The sequence below is a fragment of the Bradysia coprophila genome, unplaced genomic scaffold (assembly GCF_014529535.1).
Source record: "Bradysia coprophila strain Holo2 unplaced genomic scaffold, BU_Bcop_v1 contig_88, whole genome shotgun sequence".
NCBI classification, from domain to species: Eukaryota; Metazoa; Arthropoda; class Insecta; order Diptera; family Sciaridae; genus Bradysia; species Bradysia coprophila.
Window position 1 is genome coordinate 106,655 of NW_023504015.1, and position 15,694 is coordinate 122,348.

The window sequence follows — 15,694 nt, forward strand, 5'->3', positions numbered from 1 at the left end:
TACCTTTATCCGGCTCAGCACCAGTTTCGCATGTTGCACTATCAGTAGCGTTGTCATCGGGTTACACCTGTCATTTTTGCCTTTTTCACTTTTCCTTTCTTCACACTTTCCTGGGGTGTAACGGAGAGCGCGTCCGTATATTTGATACACGTGCACCCTGGGTAACGCCAAATGATCTCCAACCGCAAAATGGGAACTACTGGTGTCAGTATTACTGACGTAAAAGTCGATTCTAAACCGAGCAGTTCCGGCCCATTCCACGATGTTCCCTTGGGGCGTTGCAACCCTGCGGAATTTGATGCAGGTCGATCGGAGCTGGAAGTTCATGATTCCATCCGAAGTGGTCATACCAACCACGTACCCTATCCGATTTGTATCGGTACCACGGGAGCTGGAAGCCCCCCGACAACCCGAGATTCTCTCGGTATCGGGCCCAGCGACGGTTGGAAACGTGGTGGTTGTGGTTCAATTGCGCTTTATGCGCTGAGGTCCTCCTCCCGGGGGTAGTGCAGTAAGGGTTGTGATAGACTCTGGCCTCACCTTTGGTAATGTTGGTGCATGAACACCGGCATTGAAAGGTAGTTGTACGCACTGATTGAGCGGTAATCTCGATCAAATCCTTTTTGGAAAGGAAGATCTGTTAAGCCTTTTGGCAGGTAAGCTCTCTAATCTAAAGATATGTTATTCTTCACACTTTCCTCTCCGCTGCCTCCCGGTTCCTTCAGCAAATTTTCCGGGTTTTAGCCATACTTTTCCACCGTTTTTACTTCTTTCTCGAATTTTTTCGGAGCAGAAATTCGCGGCCGACCCATTTCATCGCCACCTTCGATTTTTCATTGAGAATATTAAAAACTCAACCCGACCCAAACATGGCATCCCGATACCGACCCAATCCGTATAGGTCCGTTATTCCATTCAGTACGTCGTCCCAATAATTACTCAGATTCTTCAAACTTTCTCACTTCCCCTCAGAGAAGCAATCCAGTCTTGTTTTTCACTTCTAAGCCAGTTCCAATATGCGCAGTCAATACCAAGAGATGATCTGTACAGCTTTGCTTCCTGCAACGCATAAAAACCTTAGCGATGTTTTTGCGCAAAAGAATTCCTTTGTTTAAAAACATCGCTAAGGTTTTTATGCGTTGTAGGGCAGCATTGCCCTTGCAGATTTGCCTTGATTAAACGTGAACAGTGAACTCCATCGATGGAAGTGGAAATCGTTCTTCTTGTGTGCTCACATTGGTAAGTAATGTACCACGATTATTTGAAGAGGTAGGGTCAAAGCTCCGCTAGGAATAGGCTGTAGGACTTTTTCTAAAATCTTGCCTGTTGCGCTAAGTTTAAGCAAATTAAACGGTTAAACGGGGGAAAATGGTCCAGTTTAACGGTTTTTCAGTTCAATTTGCGATCCCCAATTGCAAGCAGGAAAATTTCAAATGAGTTGCAGATCCCCCTGCTGCGTGTTTGTCTGGTCGGTGAACCTTGATATATTAGCTTAACGTACGAAATGATCCAAAACGATAAATCGAATATGTATTCAGGTGTTTGAAATCAATAAAATAAACATACGACTCACGTTCTCAAAATTAAAACGTCACACAAAATGCAATATATGGTATTTCTAGTCTGGGCTGCTATGTCAGAAAAAGTCGTCTCCCTCGCTAAGGAGTTTTAATGTATTTTGACGAATGAGGTGTCAAAGTTTCCGAACTGAATTTTTTTTTTTGGGTCTCATGAATCGGTAAAAGACGATTTTTCTCTAAAACTTAACAATTAGATATCTCCGTTAAATCTGGATATTTTTTTTGATGATCAACGGATTCTGAAATGTTGGAGAGAGTTACAAAAAATAATAAAAATGCCTGTCATCCCAAAGTTCTAGAACTAGAAAAATGATAGACCTTCTGGAGTGATGGAATTCAGGGAACAGGCCTTTAGACACAATAATCTTTCCTAAAGTCCAGAAGAAAGTTCAAAAAAATGATGAAAATGCTTACAGTCGTTGAGTTCTTGAGCTGGAATGAAGGTGGACCTTCTGGAATGATGGAATTCTAGGAACTGACCTCTAGACACCCCAATATTTCACCAAATCCAGAGGAAACTGCAGAAAAACAGATGGAAAAGCTTGTTATCATTGAGTTCTAGCTTAGGGATGCATGTGTGGAACAGTGAGCAGCTGCAGATCTTTCAAAAACATCATCGTCTTGTGATTTTTAGAACAAAACAAGTTTATTTTTCTGAAGAAAAAATATTTGAGGAAAGTACGGATGCTAAGCTGGAGCTAAGGTTGATATTGACATCAACTTTCCAAAACGCCTTCAGATCTCAAAATTAATTAAGAAATGGCCAGGGAAATCAGTGTCAAAGTTAGCAGTTTTTTCTGATCCAGATCCTTGATAAAAAAAGTTTTTTCTGCGAGTTTTGGTTATTGAACCAACCTTTCAGAATTCGTTGAGATCATCAAAAAATATTCAGATTAGCCGGAGTCTCCGGTCCGGAAGAGTTAGAGAAAGTCCGGTTTTTACCGGTTCATGAGACCTACAAAAATAATTAGTTCGTTCATTAAAACTCCTTAGCGAGTGAGACGACTTTTTCTGACATAGCGGCCCAGACTACTCATTCTTATTATCGTGCCTGCAAAATTGTTTCCAATATTTTCAATTCAATGACTTCAACAAAACAAAATATTTTTTGCAAATAAAATGTTTGTCGCTCTTGCGCTCCAAAATGTGTACAGCTTTTAGCGTTGTTCTATGACGGCATCTCACCTCATAGAATCACTCACTGCCTAATCATGCAGTTATGATTGTAATCAGAGACTTCTTTAGTTCTTCCCCAACGGAATTACTTCGTCTTAACTAACATGCTTGACTCAATGGCCGGTGATTCACTCGAAATTTTCTTATCTTCTTATCATTCAAGATTCAATGTGAGTCGCGACTTTTCTTTGCTAGTTAAAATTTCGATGTTCTGGTATATATGTTCGGTTTACAAACATTTTAAATGTCATTCACTTCTAACCGTATTGAACGAACAGCGGGTGTGTGAGAATGGATTTGAAGTGCATATCGTTGTTTGCTATTGCAATATTATCGGTAGTTGAATTGACACTTTGTGCTATCGTAATCACACCTGATGGACCAATCGATGGCACTACGATGGAATCACGACGTAACCTGACCTTTCACGCATTTCTTAAAATTCCCTTCGCAAAACCACCAGTCGGAGAGCTCAGATTTAAGGCTCCGCTACCTGTTGAACCATGGTCAGACATTCTACATGGCACCAGATTCGGACCAGCGTGAGCACAGCCCGAAGGACTGATACCAGCAACGAACATAGCCGAAGATTGCCTGCATTTGAATGTGTTCACCGCCAACTTACCGACGAACGAAAGTAATCTCAAACCGGTAATTGTGTACATCCACGGCGGAGGTTTTTATATGGGAAGTGCGATTATATCAAGTCCGAGAGTGATGATGGATCGTGACATTGTTTTCGTCACAATCAATTATGGACAGGGAGCTTTTGGATTTCTTGCGACTGGTACAATAGAAGCAACAGGAAACGCTGGCATGAAAGATCAAGTACGCGCCTTGGAATGGATCAAACGGAATATTGGTGCGTTCGGCGGCGATACTGACAACATCACGATTTGGGGAATGAGCGGAGGAGCATTTTCGGTAACCGCACTGATGGCTTCACCGCGTGCACGTGGTCTATTTCATCGATCTATTGCGATGAGTGGTGCAATTTCATCGCACAAAAATCTAACGCACGACATCATGGACACAGTAAACATATTCGCTGAACGCTTACACTGCGAAAATGCGGATCCGGATGTTATAATACAGTGTTTGAGAAACAAAACTCAAGATGAAATTTTATCCATTCAAATGAGTTTACCGGTTGGTACATGTCCATCACTACCATGGTGGCCAGTTGTAGAAAACGACTTCGGACAGGAGAGATTTCTCGAAGACCAGCCAACACACCTCTTCGAGATAGGAAATTTCACAAAAGTTCCAACTCTAATTGGTATCATTAGCGATGAATTTCCTCAAGAAGTTCCAGGTGCGCGTTCACTTTTTCTAATTCATTACGGAATCCGAAATTTAATACCAAAAATTCTAGGTATTTTGAGCAACGAGTCGTTTGTGAGAGAACTGAATGATAGATTTTCGGATGTGGCTCCTGGATGTTTCATTTATGAAAATGGAACGAACAGATCGAAGGCATTGAGCGACAGTTTTAGAGAAAATTATTTCCCATACGAAGTCATCGATGTTCGTTCATTTGAGGATTTGGGTCATCTGGTGTCCGACAGCATTATTGGCTATCCTGTCCACCTGTTCGTCAATTTAGCGTCGAAATTCATCGACGTTTATTACTACTCATTCTCGTTTGTGGGAAGTTTCAGTCTGTTCAATTATCCAAGAGATGTACCGTACTCGGTTGCTCATGGTGATGACATTCATTACTTGATTCCATGGCCAATGTTCCCGGTTATAGACATTGATAGTCCTGATAATTTTGTGGTGGAACGACTTTTGAGCATTTACGAGAATTTTGCTAAAAATGGGTGAGTTGTATTGTGTTGAGGGTCGTTCGTACAGTACGCTTAGAGGATTCCTAAAGTATGTGACGCTCCGAGCTGGTTCTGGCCTAGCGTGACAGTCCACGCAGTTTTTTTTTAGTTTTCATACATTTTTGTGTCTGTAAAACGTCGATTTTAGCCTGGCATACTTAACGAACGATCCATTGGTGGTTTTCAAGACTTTGGAGAGTCTCCAAATTGGAGACGAGTAATGTTGAATCCTTTTGTTCCTTTCTAGTGATCCGAACAATATAACCGATGTACACCTAACGACAATGCGTTGGCCAGCGTTTGATGAAACAGAGGCATTTTATTTGGATATCGGAAGGCATTTGGTTGAAAAGCATGGACTATATTTGAATCGTTATGCCCGTTGGAATGTCACTTGGCCGTAGAAGTTCAAAAACAAAATATGTCAAGCTCGAGGTCAAGCTATGGAACGACCTAGTAAACAGTTTAGATCGACCAATAAAATTATTAAGTTTTAGAAAAGCATAGCCTCATAGTTTCGCATTAGAATTCAAAATTTTATTTTCATTATTTGGTTTACGAGATTTGAGAACACAGCCAGATCTCCATTTTTCCTCATTTGGCCAACAATGAGCCATCATGGCTTCATGGTATTACTTTTAGAGATTTGGCCAAGCAAGTTTTTGGTGAAGAATCATGGCCCTACGTTAGTGAACGTTGTGACGCAAGTCCGTTCACACTGAAAAATTTGACAAATTTTTAGCCCCGTACGAAGTACAAAGGGGCTTATAGGATTACGATGCCGTGTGTAATTGATGGAATTCGAAGCAGACGGTAAGGGCAAAGTGTTTGCCTATGTTCATAGATGACGAATCCGCAATAAAAATTTTGTCTGTCCGTCTGTCCGTCACGTCGATATCTTGAGTAAATCAAATCCAATTTCAAAAAAAAAAAATCCCTGAAAGATAGTCGAAATAATGAGGCTAAGTTCGAAGATGGGCATATTCGGGTCGGCCCTTCATGAGTTAGGGCCACCTAAGTGATTTAAGGTCTTTTGGTGATATTTATGGCAAAATTAACGATGGAAATGTAAATGACACGGTAAATGATAGGTATTGTCAATACCAATCCAGGAAAAAAACGAGCCATCAGAACAGTCGGAGCGTTTGCTGCGACTGAGCCCCGTACAAACCCGTATATCTATTGCGTGCGTGACCCTAGTGCGTTTGTCACCCTACTTTGACCGTAAGCCTATTGCGCCGGTTAATGTAGTTAAAGTAAAATTATTATGAAATGTGTACATCTTACAAATTGCGCATAGCGCAATTACGAAGCCCCGTACGACGTTCTTTTCAAATGAAACAAAAATTTCAAATCGCCCTAAAATTTTATTTTTTTGAAGGGCCTAGTATCGGCCTCAGCCCGAGGACCCAAATTTAAATTTTTTTTTCAACAACATTCTATTCGGCCTAGAGATTTTTGGCCAGATTTTCAAACTTTCGCGCACTTTTTTATATGAAATTTGCTTTCGGGCCGCCCGAAAATGTCGGCCCGTCCGAGTTTTTATCCGGCCCGATCGGGCTTGGGCCGGACGGGCTATAAATACGTCGGGCCAGTTCGGGCCGGGCTTTAAAAATGAATTTCGGACCGGGCTTCGGGCCGGACGGGCTTCAAAAAAACATCGGCCCGCACACCTCTAATTCGGCCTTTGATTACCTTCCAAATCAAACAAAAATTACGAAAAACGGATGAAATTTACTCGAGTTCTATGTAAAATACACACAGGGCCCTAGTAGCATTTCACTTCTAAGGCCCTAACTCACGGTCCACTCACCCGATTTTAAAAAACTTTTTTTTCCTGGATTGGTTTTGACAATACCTATCATTTGCCTATCATTTACATTTCCATCGTTTATTTTGCCACGAAGGGCCGACCCGAATATGCCCATCTTCGAACTTAGCCTCACTATTTCGACTATCTTTCAGGGATTTTTTTTTTTGAAATCGGATTTGATTTACTCAAGATATCGACGTGACAGACGGACAGACAAAATTTTTATTGCAGATTCGTCATCTATGAACATAGGCAAACACTTTGCCCTTACCGTCTGCTTCGAATTCCACCAATAGACCGTGTGCGATTTTGAGAAAAGAGTTTCATATTTCAATAAAAAGAAGATTTACCATGAAAACCATTGAAAAAAAATATTTAATTTTTTTATAGAAATTATTGAAAAATATTGTTGCCATCCCGATGCCATCCCACTTATTAGAATCTTAGTGAGAATCCAATTAGAATGAATTAGAATGGTTCGGATATCCTTTTAGTCTCATTCAAATTACAGCTTTTAAAGTGAGATCTAAAATCAAGCAGACATTTTTCAGATATTCTGTTTACACTTTTGTTCTACAGAATAATAATCTACATCAATTAAAAATAAATTGTTTGTACTGCACACGGCATCGTAATCCTATAAGCCCCTTTGTACTTCGTACGGGGCTAAAAATCGGGTGAGTGGACCGTGAGTTAGGGCCTTAGAAGTGAAATGCTACTAGGGCCCTATGTGTATTTTACATAGAACTCAAGTAAATTTCATTCGTTTTTCGTAATTTTTGTTTGAGTTGGAAGGTAATCAAAGGCCGAATAGAATGTTGTTGAAAAAAAAATTAAATTTGCGTCCTTGGCCTAAGGCCGCTACTAGGCCCTATGAGTATTTATACTCAAAAAATTAAAATTTTAGGGCGATTTGAAATTTTTGTTTCATTTGAAAGGAACGTCGTACGGGGCTTCGTAATTGCGCTATGCGCAATTTCTAAGGTGTACACATTCCATAATAATTTTACTTTAACTACATTTACCGGCGCAATAGGCTTACGGTCAAAGTAGGGTGACAGACGCACTAGGGTCACGTACGCAATAGATATACGGGTTTGTACGGGGCTCAGTCGCAGCAAACGCTCCGACTGTTCTGATGGCTCGTTTTTCCGTAGTACTGAGCATATATCTGGGTATGCGAGTTCAACGAGCTATCACACGCCACATAAGGTTAAAATTTGGCCGAGATATTCGATTTCAAAACTTGGTAATTTGTAGAAATTTGTACGAAGAAATGGATTTCCATACATTGTTGGCGCCACAACTCTCGTCAATTGTAGAGAATCAAACGTTAATTCAACCGGTATTTCGATCGGGCCAATCGGCTCGAGCAACTGAAGTGACAGGTCAGCGGAAGGAGACATTTTTTATCAAATAAGAATCGAAAACGACGAACATCTCGTCAATTCGAATAAGTTCATTTAAAGAAGTTTCATATTGTAATTCACAGTAAAATCGTTAAGCGATTTAGTTATAAGTGTTGAGCATACGTGAATGTTGAAGGCAAGGGAATCATTTGTTGTGGTAAAAATTTGCACATTTTCGCATTTTTGCAACTTCCAAAACAACTGAAATCTCACAAAAGCCTCTAAAGAGGAATAAATGACGCAGTTCCGATAATAATAAGTTTGCCATATTCATTACCGATGAAATACATCACTACATTATTGACACTATGAAACTACAAAGATTGAAATGAAAAGTGTGCATAGTTGCTCAGTCGGTTATAGCATCGCCCCGGAAAGGTGAAGATCGTGGGTTCGGTTCCCACCTGTGCAACAATTTTTCATTTCAAATTACTTGCCCACAAGTACACCACAATCATTTACACATACTCATTTGGTACTCTGATGGTCTGTTGGAAGAACCGCAACGTTAAAAATATAACGTACAGCCAGGTGCTATATGAGCGAACACTGGAAGCCAAGCAATCGGGGTGGACTTTGTTGTACCAGTTATGATGCGAAGACTTTCGTTTAATTGTGTGTCGATCATATGTGTGTGGGCGCTGTTGGTCCATATCGGTGAACAGAATTCAGCGACGGAGAAGACTAGTGCCAGAGTTGATGTTTTTAAAGTGTCCGCATTCGCTTCCCACGATGTACAACATAGTTGTGCAGTATGTTGTTTCTGGTTCTTAGTTTTGCGGCTGAGCTCTAAAGTTGTTTTCGGCAGGTCAGAGAGCGGTCGATGTACTTTGGATCTTTGTTATGGCCCATCCGTTTTCCACGGAACTGCAACTGAAGAACATACTTTACTTGATGGTTCATGAGATGGAAACTCAATGATTCAGTTTTGGTTCAGAAATTGATAAAAAAATCCAACTTTCGAAAAACAATTTTATTTCTTATTCGCTTCCAAGAATTACATATTTGCTGTGGATTTACATATCTATTGAAGGTCATATTGATGCGTAAAATTCATCCATTCGTTCGATACCAAGAACATTTTAGCACCAGGTGTCTATTGTAACGTAAATCAAGCATAACATATTGGTGGTCAATTTCATTCAGAGAGTGCCAAATGGAATAAAACGTTTGCGTTTTCCCTTGCAAGAAGGTTTTTGGGGCTCAACTGTTTCTGGAGCTGGCGATAATTTGAAAATTTGTAAAAATGAGCTCAGATGCGCTTGTAGTATACAGAATAAGGTATTACCTCGGGTACAGTCGTCGTATGACACACAAGCCCCATTGATGTTCCTGACAAATCCGGAATTACAATAACATCCAGCAAATTCTGGATTGCATACACCTGCGCATGCGCCTGCAGTGGCATAATTTTCGCAAGTATATTCACAGCCGTCATAGCATGTTTGATATGTTTCGTTCTGTGAGCACACAGGATTGAAAATTGAAGTTCCTATTGCTGGAGATGTTGCAGAGACATTGTAAATGTATTAACAGAGACAAATTTTCTTATTACATTGCACAAAGTCATAATAATGGTCGTGTTGTCGTACCTGCAGCCACGAAAACGTTGATAATTAAATAGATGCCAATAAATTTCATTTTAATGAGGTCGACTGTATCGATGGAGACACGATTCACTAATGGAAAATGACTTTAATTTACGTTCATCTGTATTCGATGTGGCAAAAATGTTTATACAATTGTCTGTTGTTTGCGTAAAAACTAGAAATATATCAATGTCGTGTTACTTTCAACAGCGTTCGCTTCGATCACACACTTTTATTTTGCAGTAGTTTTCAAATTCTACTTATTACTGAAATCTTTAAAATAATTCTACCTAATAGAGGTGTGCGCCGGCGTCAGCCGATCGAGCCGCCGGCCGTCGAAAAATGCGTCGGAATCGGAAATAGACGCTATGAGTCCGTAAAAGTGAGATACGAGTTGTGGAAACAGGGTGCGTGTTCGTAGAGGTGAGGTACGAGTTATGGAAACAGGGAATGAGTGTGGTGCGAGTTGTAGAAAGAGGGTGCGAGTCTGCGAAAAGTAGGGGTGAGTTGTGTCTTAAAGGGTTGCTTTAGTTCATGGTTCATCGTCTTAAAGAGATGTACACTTGTCTTAATCAATTGTGCATCGTAACGTGAAGCAATTGTACAGTGTTTCCACAACTCGTAACCCAATTATAGAGACTCGTACGCTATTCAGGTAAGTCGCACTACCATTTCAGATAATCACACTGTGTGCCCACAATCCGCACCTTGTTTCCACAACTCGTACAATGTTCCCGCAACTCACATTTTCTATTAGAAACTCTGAACATGTTTTCACAACTCGCATCGTTGTGCGAATAGCCAAAATATTATAAAGCGCGAATAGTCTCTTCTTGGCTATTCGCTCATCCTATTATAAGTTACTCCCAGAGAGTCGATTTTAAGCATCATTGTGAAAACACCACAATAATTACACATCTAGAGCCTAATAAAGTACTTTGCATCGAGTAGCATACAACGTTTTATGCCACAGAGGCATCTAAAGTTTGCAAATTTTGCATATTTTGCTCATTGTGCGAATAGTAACTTTACTAGATCCCGGCCTTTGGCGGGTAGGTCCCTTGACTGTTATTAGATAATTTGGGTTTCCACGATAGATTTATAAGTAATATATGTATTATATGACATTATATGACATTATGTTTCAACTAGAGACGTTTGTACCATGGGCGTCATGGGCTTCAAAATTCGCGGGCGGTAGGCAGGGCATGGGCACTTTCATAAAACGTGGGCGCCCACCAAACTACGACTTTTCATCGTACTTCATTCAATTCAAAATTGTCAACAAAATCATAAATAAAATTGATGAATTTTCAACGAATATCAATGACCTTGCATGTGAACTTCATTAAATGATTCCATAATCGTCTTATAAGACATAATTTGTAACTTTATTTCGTTTAAAATTGGAAATAAAAAACTGCCTCAAAAATCTTTGGAGTAGGTCGACTTACCCACATATTTAGCGAGTAGGGCAAGTTTGATATTTTTGGACAGGTGTGGTCTCAGGCTTTGAGATATAGTAGCAACTGAAGCTAGACCCATCAGTGGATGAGCTAGACATGACCAGAAAGCTTCCCGATGGTGAAAACATCAGTGAAAGTTGTCCATTCATAAAGTAAAAATGTTAAATTTCTTGTTAGTGCATATAATTGCTCGGTAGACCAGAGTCAACCAGTACATAGCACCTACTTTCATTTTAGTCGAACGAACGAACTTTATTATTCAAAAAATACAAATTACGAATATAATAATAATATTTCACTTGCAGTAAGTGTTTAGCCTAAGGACGGCTTTTCAACTTAATTTAGCGTTAATGTGTTAGTTATTTATATAAATGGCGACTGACGAGCGAGAGGCGAAAGGAAAACTAGACAAAAACCTTTTCTAATACTTTTTTAGTCGAACTTTCCGTCCACAACCATTAAAAAATCTCAGAAAGTTTTTTTTTTTTTTTTTTTTAAGATTTTTTGAAAAAATTGAAAAACCCCATCCCAGTTTTTTCATATGTTAAATAGGATGTGCTACCCTTCATTTTAAGGCAATAAAATGAAAAATCGGTCGGGGTGCTCATTGACAAAACATTAAATTTGGACTTTGATGCCTCACCCTGACTCTACAACCTTTCGACTCGACGACTTTTATTAGAAACGTCCGTCAATTCTCTACAAACTACCATTAGATCAAAATCGACCGGGTCGGTTAATTACGGGGTAAAATTTTCTGAAAAGGTCATGATTCAGAAATTTTCAAATTTTCTTAAAGACGCCCCGAGCCGGAGAGGTCGTTTAATAAAAAAACTTCTTCTACGAAATGGTCACCTTTAAATTCCCTATAGATAGCACCATAAACGTACGGAAACAAAAATGGTGTGTCCGATTAAAAAAAAACTTCACCAAGATTTACTCAACTTTGACTGGAGTCAAGAATGTCGTTACGTACTTCAAACAATCCTTCTAAAGCAGTAATGAGTATTATTGCGAGAACATAACTATTTGGCGATTCCGGCGGCAGAAACAACTGATGAACGAAACTTTGCAGACGCTGGAATCATTCTAAGTCCAAAAAGGACACAGTTGACAGGACTATCTTTAGCAGACCTTCTCTACTTACATACAAGTGTAGACTTACCTTTGTAATGAATTTTTACGGTGAAAACAATTAAAGTAAACGTGCAAAACTTTACAATTCGGCGATTTCTGTAAACATAGTTTGTGGGCTGGGCCAGAGCCGATGGGTATTGTGGGCACGTGGGCACAAAAATTTGCTGTGCCCTCTCATCTCTAGTTTCAACTACATAGCTTCATTAAATTTTTATTTGCATTAACAAGCGTTAGAAAGCTCATCACATACAGAATTACAATTGTTTAAGATACAAACATAGTAAACATATTCTTAGCTTCTTTCAGTTTCGCAGGGTGCGGCAAGTAAAAACTACTTGCTGGTGTAAAACTGTCATACGTCAGTTGATGTTAATCACTCACACGATGCTATGAATTGTTTTAATAAATCATAGATCATCTTCAAGGCCGCTCCACGATAAAATGACACCCACGTTAAAAAAATCTCATAGAAATGAATGAATGAACGAAACTTAAGTAAGGTTACGTGTAAAAGTACCATATCTTGAAGATGATCTATAGCATCGTGTCAGTTATCAACATCAACTATTACTTTTTATAGATTTTATTTTGCCATCTTCGATTTGAAATTATATTTCTGTTGAGATTGGAAATATTAAAAAAAAAAACATTTACAAAATTTACAAATTCAACGATTTTTTACATTTTGCTACGTCGAATCTGAAACTTAAAAAGCACCACTGTGCCACTTCGATTCTCTCTGCGGGAAAGTCTCAGCCTGGCGTTGGAGAGGTACCCGGTTCAAATCCAGTGAACGCTTTTTTATTTTTGCTTGTGAGCCTTTTTTAAAACTAAAAAACAGATGATATGATTGTAACATTACGAATCATTAATTAACTTCGACCTAATCTCAAATTGACAATTAAACGTCATAGCCTGTATGACACTTACTGTACGTTTTAAATGTACATAGTGTACGGATAAGTATATTGGTCTTATCTCGTTTCTGGGCGATTTAAACGTAGAACTTTTTTTGGTGTACATTTATTCTAATTTGCCAACATACGTTTGATTATGCAAGCATTATTAAAAGCAAAAGTTGGAAAAAAAGTTCGCTCCCTACTAAAGTATTATTTCAAATTCTAGAAATCTAGATTGTTTACAAGCATTCAGCGACCTGCCCTCAAACTCAGACATGTCATCCTACCAAACCGCATCTACTCGGCCAAATGAGCTCAAGAAAATCGGACTAAATTTACGAGATCTAGAGTGTCTACAAGCATTTAGCATTCAAAAAAAAATGGTAACGGACACTCATTTCCAACTTTTTCCAAAAAAAAAGTTTTTTTTTAACGGACACTCATTTCCAACTTAAAACAAGCAAAAAAAAGTGTAAATCAAACAGCAAATGATAGGTATTGTCAATACCGATCTAGAAAAAAAAAGTTTGTTTAAATCGGGTGAGTGGACCGTGAGGTAGGGCCCTAGAAGTGAAAGGCTACTCGGCCCTAAGTGCATATAACTCGAGTAAATTTCATCCGTTTTTATTAATTTTTGTTTCATTTGGAAGGTAATCGAACAACGAATTAGGCATGGGCGATAATGATAATGATTATCGATAATTATCAATTATCGATAATTATCGACTTTTTTTATCGAAAATTATCAAAAAAATATCGATAATCGATAATTATTGATATTTTGATAATTATCAAGATATCGATAATTCGATATATCGATATTTCGGTCCGAAAATCCGATATTTATCGATATATTCCGATATATCGGTATATTATCATGAATTTTCAGATAAATATCAAAATATCGATATTTTGATAATTATCGAATTTCGATATTTTGATAATTATCGATAATTATTAAATTATCGATAACGATATGATTAATCGATTATCGATAATTTCTTTCGATTGATATTATCGATAATTTTGAACGCCTCCCATCCCTACAACGAATAGAATGTTGTTGACAAAAAATTAAATTTGAGTCCTTGGACTAAGAGATCTATGTGTATTTTTACTCAATAAATTACAATTCTAGGTCCATTTGTAATTTATGTTTCATGGGAAAGGAACGTCGTACGGGGCTTCATATTTGCGCTATATGTGAAATTTCTAAGATGTACCCAACCCATTTCATAATAATTTTAGTTTAATACGTACGCAATGATATACGGGTTCATACGAGGCTCAGTCGCAGCAAGAGCTCCGACTGTTATGATGGCTCGTTTTTATTGGAAGACTTATAATTACCCCTTTTTTTTGCTTCTTCGATTAACTAGGTCCCACCGGTATGGGTTAGACCCGGGCGCCGGCGCCAGCCGCGCCGATAGCCGCCGAAAAAAGAGCTGAAAACGATGTCGCCGCCGCCGAATAGTATAAATCGGCTAGCCGATCAGCGCCGCCGCCGATAACATTCCAAACACTACGCCGCCGCCGGTTGTTTTGTTTATTACTTTTCGGCGCAATTTGCCAATGTTTCTATTTCATTTTCTAATCAAAACTATTTGTGAAATATTTCTCTAAAAAATATTTTTTTAAATGCTTTTGAAAGTTTTCAACGACTTTTTTGAGTTTTTGTACGTTTTTCAATTGTAAAACTTTTATTAAATATTGGAAAAATTATCAAAAATAGTTGTCAAATATAAGGTCCGTCAAATGAATGTTAGGAGCTTCTTTCATTCATATACCCCCCACTTGTATTCTTAAAACTCCATTTCGATGTATTTCTGTATCCCATGTGTCAAATGAGAGTTAATACTTGGAAATTTTATATGCTATCCCTGCTACAGTGAACGACATCTCAAATGTCTCACTGTAAAATTTTTCAGAGAATTTTATTGTGTCATTGCAAATTCACAATGACATTCTCTGAAAAAAATGACAGTGAGACATTTGAGATGTCGTTCACTGTAAAGGTTTTTAATTTCGCTTGCAAATTACTCGTAGCATATCCCTCTATCATTTTCAATAAAAATATCCCATGTTCACGATTTTATTTATAGATTGTGGAAATTGTTTTCGTCACTACCGCAAAAATCAGCGATGGCACTGCTTTCGAGTCTGTCTTTTGAGATACGAAATTTAAAAATCAAAATCATTTGTTAGGAAATTAAATTTTCGATCACTTGTCCATGAAAATATTGTTCGGTGAAGTGACAGAAGTGACCGACCTGCCGACAGCGTCAATCATTGACAGTCCTGTGAAATAGTGCTCAAATCCATAATCTTTTTGCCAATTTATCTTTAATTTGAGGATGACTTATTCGGTAGCACTATTTTAATTTTGTGTAAAAGCAAAATAAAATGATCGAGTCTGGTTTTTGACAATTGAATTTTAATTAAAAAATGATAAACGCATGCGATTTTTAATTTGTACACCTTCCATAGTCCACAATGTTATTTAAGTTGTGGATCGTGGAATGTGTACAAATGTAGCGCAGCACTTTAGCAAAAGTTGTCAATCAAACCAAATATAAACTGTTGTATGCGAATAGATGAAGATTGATTCATGTTGTTTGTGTAATAATATACAGATGGAAGCACTGCTTAGGGGGTAAAAAATTTCAGTTTTAGTATGTTGGTCAGTCTGCATTGCTTGATGTTTTGTGCAAGGCAGAGAAATGATAAGTTAGTACGCCTGGGGCGAGATAGAAGGAACATTGGAATGACAGTTGGCTTCTACGGAAGAGAATGTGA

The 15,694-nt window shown here is 38.5% G+C and overlaps 1 pseudogene; it reads left to right on the forward strand.

Moving 5' to 3' along the window:
• Nucleotides 1-2,938: 2,938 nt before the first annotated feature.
• On the forward strand, nucleotides 2,939-5,084 carry LOC119084709 (annotated as a pseudogene).
• Nucleotides 5,085-15,694: the final 10,610 nt, after the last annotated feature.